The 5,036-nt window shown below is 35.5% G+C and overlaps 1 pseudogene; it reads right to left on the bottom strand.

Annotated features, from left to right (window-relative positions):
- Positions 1–252: 252 nt before the first annotated feature.
- Positions 253–661, bottom strand: LOC110208785 (large ribosomal subunit protein eL27 pseudogene; annotated as a pseudogene).
- Positions 662–5,036: the final 4,375 nt, after the last annotated feature.

Genomic DNA, 5,036 nt, shown 5'->3' with positions numbered 1-5,036 from the left:
TATCTGCTTCACTTCCCTCATCTGTAAAATGCGGATAACAGCACCTACTTCCCAGAGTTGGCACAAGACTCAAACAAAATAATATATGGAACCTGTTTTGAAAACCTCAATGTGCCAAATAAAGATTAGCTATTATTATTATTATTATTATTATTATTATTATTATTATTATTATTCCTCCACCCCCAAATCCACCCTTTTCGTTTTCTTTTTTTTTTTTAAACATTTTATTTACTGACCAACAAAGTAGGTCTAAAAGCGTAGCTTCTGGAAGAACCACTTGTTTTTGCCTGTCTTGTGCCTTTCCTCATATTTGACCTTGGCCTCCCTCCTCACCTTATGTTTTAGTGCAGGGTCACAGAACACATCCTTGTTGACAACTGTTTTGTCCAATGGAATATCCACAGAGTATCTGGTGGGCATGAGGTGGTTGTAGTTATAAACTTTCATGAAGAACTTGATTTTCGATCTCTTGGCAATCTTCTTTTTGCCCATTGCTGCAGTCACTTAGTGAGGGTAGCAGTCAATACCCGCCACCAAAGCATGACTGTAGGGCCCCTGAGGTCCCATCATCAATGTTCTTGATGATGACGGCTTTGTGCCCAGAGTACCACCCAGCCAGGACCAGCACCACCTTCCCAGGTTTCATGAATGTGCCCATTTTGATATGAAGTGGGTTGCTCCTAGATCCAAAAGGAAACAATTATTATTATTATTATTATTATTATTATTATTATTATTATTTATTATTATTATTTATTATTATTCCTCCACACCCAAATCCATCCTTTTTCTGAACTTCCTGTTGTTGTCAGGTCACTACTACCCTTTTAGTCATCCAGGTTCATAACCCTTGTTATCCTCATTTTCACTCATCTCACATATCCTCCTATTCCAATGTCTTCTTTTGCCTCCTCATACATATTCCCCTCTTCTTCTTCTCTGTCTCTTTTTAAGTGTTCTCTCATTCTGCAATTTAGTCCCAGAAAAGAAAAAAAATAGAAACATTTATTCACCAATAGGTGGAGTCTTGTGAGGTTTAGTGCATGGTGTTTCCGGCCTGTTTCTCCATTATTACTTCTATTTCTATTCTGTTTTCACTCTTATCTCTTGGTGTGTTTTCAGAAAGAACTATCCCAACAGTGCCTCTGTTGTTATTTTGTTATTGTTGTTGTCATTTTCTCTTTCTAGTTTTTTCCTTTTTTTTTTTAAAGGATAATCTGTTTTGTGACCTGCGCCTTTCTAGGTTGCTGGTGTATTTGTTTACCTTTTTTGTGTTTCTATTGTATGGAATGTTTGCAAAGCAAATAATCTACTCACATATGGTTTTCTTTAAATGCCATTTTTTTTTCAATTGAATGTCTATCTTCTTTCATTGATGATTAGGCTTTGGTTTGCAGCGTATGTCACCTTGATTGTATCTTGAGCACCTTTTGCTCTACAGGACACATGATTCCATTCCTTTCTGTAGTTTCTGGTAAGAGTAGGATAGGCTTGAGTTATTTGAATTTCCTTTCCTTTTATCTGAAAAATTTTCTCCTGGTTACTTGTAGGATTTGTTGTTTGTCATTGGAATTATTAAATTTAACAGCTATGTGACATGGAGTTTGAGTATAGGGTTTTTTGTTTCTTGAGGTGATCTATGGATTACTTCAATTGGCAATTTTTTGCATCATGGCATTTAAATTTTGTTTTCTTTTTTTAACTTCTGGGAGACTTATAATCCTCAAGTTATCTCTATGCATCCTGTCTTTGAGATCACTATGTTTTGCTTATATAAAAGTCATGTTTTCTTTTAATTGTTTTTTGCTTCTCATTTTCCTGTCTTTTCTTCACCTTTTTTTTTTTGTATTTGCATTCCCAACCAGTTGTTATCTTTTGTTTCTTTGGTGATATTTGCTGCCTTGGATTCAAGTTTTTATGTTCCATCAATTTCTGTTATTAGGCATAATTCTATTTTCACAATTCATATTTCTCTCTTGAACCATTCAGGAATATCCTGCTATGTTCCATGCTCTCTTGGAAATCCACAGAGGTCCCTGCTTCATCGGGGTTTTTTTTAAAATTTATTTTCCTTTGTTTTACAATATTTTTCAAAGATTTGAATTCTTTTAGCTGATTTGGAGTCCTGTTATCAGTATCTTCTCTATTTGTTTATCTGCTTATGATCACGATTGTTTATTGAATTTTCTTCTTTGTAAGATCTTTGATAATGCACTCTTTTTTCCCCTTTTATTCTCCTATTGTTCACTTTCTGACTCAGTTTGCCCAGGGCTTAAAATTCAAAAGCTGTCTCAGCCTCTTCACAACCTGGTCAATTCAAATTTTTTGCTGGCTCTCTGCCTCAAGTGACTTCTGTGGGGACAGAACCATCCTTAGCTGGATGACTGTCCCTTTTACTTCAGACCTGGTGGAATCTCACACACTTGCTGCTTTTCCAGCCTTATACATTACAATCCTTCCTATACTCTATGACCAGAACAAACTGGCCTTGTTGCTGTTTCTCACACTGACATAAAAACATAAATAAAATACCCAAGCATGAATAGTAAATCGAGGTACAATACTATTCATTAAGCATAACCATATAAAGAAAGAGGAATACTTTTGTTTTAATTCCTCCTGAATTGAAATTGAAAACAATTCCCTTTTGCTCACTTTGTTTTGGGTTTGGTGAACATCTACATATAAAAAAAACCCAACTATAGCTCTTGCTGAAAAATGAGTCTGTTCACTGACTATGACTTCTTATTAAATTGTGGTATTGTGTATTTTTCAATAAAAATTTCTTAAGAGAAAGAAACCAAGTGCCTTATCTAACTACCTTGATTAAATTATCTGAATAATTAATTAATAACAATCATTATTTTACAAGTTTGTCCCATCCCCTAAGACATACATAAGGACTATTCAAAAGTAATGAGGTAGATTTAATCATATTGCTCTCATAAATATATGATTGGAAATGTTTTAGTACTAGTTACAAGGGTTTAGATCATTGATGAATTAAATAAAATAATTTAAAAATATAATTTCATCTTTATCACACCTTTTTAAATTTCCATATTTATTTTATTATTTCCACAATATATTAGGACAGTAACATATTCTTTAATTTCTAAATAAATCAATATGCATGCATTGGGAGTGCGTACTCAAATTTTTTTTTTTTACTGATGGAGTATGTAATTAAAAAATTTGAGATGTCTGGTATAGACAACAAGAATTACATTAATTAAGATGTAGGGAGGTGATAATAATATTAGCATTTATATGACATTTTACAATTTGCAAAGCACTTTACAAATATTATCTCATTTTATCCTTGGACAACTACCCACCTAATTTCCATTGTTGCTGTTCAGTCATGTCCCCAATTGGGATTTTCTTGGCAAAGATACTTCAGTGATTTGCCATTTTCTTCTCCAGCTCATTTTACAGATGAGGTAACTGAGGCAAACAGGGTTAAGTGACTTGTCAAATTTGAACTCATGAAGATAAGTCTTCCTGATCCCAGGTCTGGCACTCTATCCACTGTACCACCTAGCTGCTCACTCACCTAATAGGTATGCTATTATTATTCCTATGCTACAGATGAAGGTACCGAAACAGAGGCTAAATGACTTGCTGAGGGTCACACAGAGAGAAAGTGTCTGAGTCTACATTTGAACTCAGGTCTTTCTGACTCAAACTCCAGTGCTCTATCCATTGTGTCACCTAACTGCTAATCAGTGACAGTCCTGCTATGTAGAGCTTTGTGTTCAGCTCTGGGTGCCATATATTAGGACAGACCTTGATAAGTTGAACAATGTCTAGAGGAGGTACTCAAGTTCATGCCATATCAAAATGGGTTGAAAGAAATTAGAATTTTTCATTGAAAAGAGAAGACTTGGAGGAGATAATCATCTGTGAAACAGTATAGCATAATGGCAAGACAGACATGGTTTCAAAGCCTAGCTCTGATATTTACTGCTTGTATGACCTTAGGAAAGTCACTGATCCTCTCTGGGTCTCAGTTACTAAAATAAGGGAGTTGACCTAGAATCAAGAAATTTTGTGTCCTGAATCCTTTGGCAGTTGGTGAAACTTATGGACTGCTTCTCAGAATATTGTTTTTAAATGCATTAAAATATATAGGATTACAAAAGAAACCAATCACATTGAACCAATCACATTAAAAAGTAAAGTCATGGACCCTAAGCTAAGAGCTATTCTAGATGATGTCTAAAGTCTCTTCCAGCTTTAAATCTTAGAATTTCAAGTATTTGACAGGCTCTTGTGTGGAAGAAGGATTAGATTTGTTCTGCTTAGCCCAGAGAACAGAACTTGCAATAATGGGCTGAAGTAAAGGGGCACATTTGGGCTTAATGCCAAGAAAAAAATGTCCTAGTAAGTAGAGCAATCCCTAAGAGGAATGGTCTGTCACAGGTGGCAGGAAGTTCCTCCTTAAAGAGGTATTCAAGCTAAGGCTAAATTAATATTTGGAGGGGAGAATCATGTTCAGGCACAGTTTGGTTTAGATGTTGGACTAGATGGTTTTGGAGGTCCCCTCCAGCTCCAGGGCTCTGAGCCTAGGAGAGAGCCTTCGAAATCAACCCCAACTCTGAGATTCTATGAGTTCTGAGCAAGGAGAGATCAGTTCCTCTTATTCTGGTTCCTGGAAGATATGCTCTAGATTTAGTCAATTAAGTGCACCCTTGATGTTTGTCTTAACCAGATTTCACCTACAAAAAAAAAAACTTTAGGCAGGAAAGGTAAGAAAAGGACTCCAATGGGTATTTTCTGTCCTAAGTCTCTGAATGCCCTAGATATAACTTTGAGGAAACAGGTAGGGTTGTTGTATTGATTTGTTTTAAGATGGTTTGAATTAAGGGTCAAGAATATGAATGCTACTCTTGAGAATGTTATATGAGATTTTCTCGGGAAACTTGAATGGCATACTTCTAAATTCTCAAACTCTTTGAAGGTAAAGCTGGGTTCAGATAATACTTGAAATCTCTTAGGAAGGCATCATGTAGCCGAAAGTTCTCTTGCAT

This window comes from Phascolarctos cinereus, unplaced genomic scaffold (genome assembly GCF_003287225.1).
Source record: "Phascolarctos cinereus isolate Bilbo 61053 unplaced genomic scaffold, phaCin_HiC Scaffold_4;HRSCAF=312, whole genome shotgun sequence".
NCBI classification, from domain to species: domain Eukaryota; kingdom Metazoa; phylum Chordata; class Mammalia; order Diprotodontia; family Phascolarctidae; genus Phascolarctos; species Phascolarctos cinereus.
This window is presented reverse-complemented; position numbering and strand designations above follow the sequence as displayed.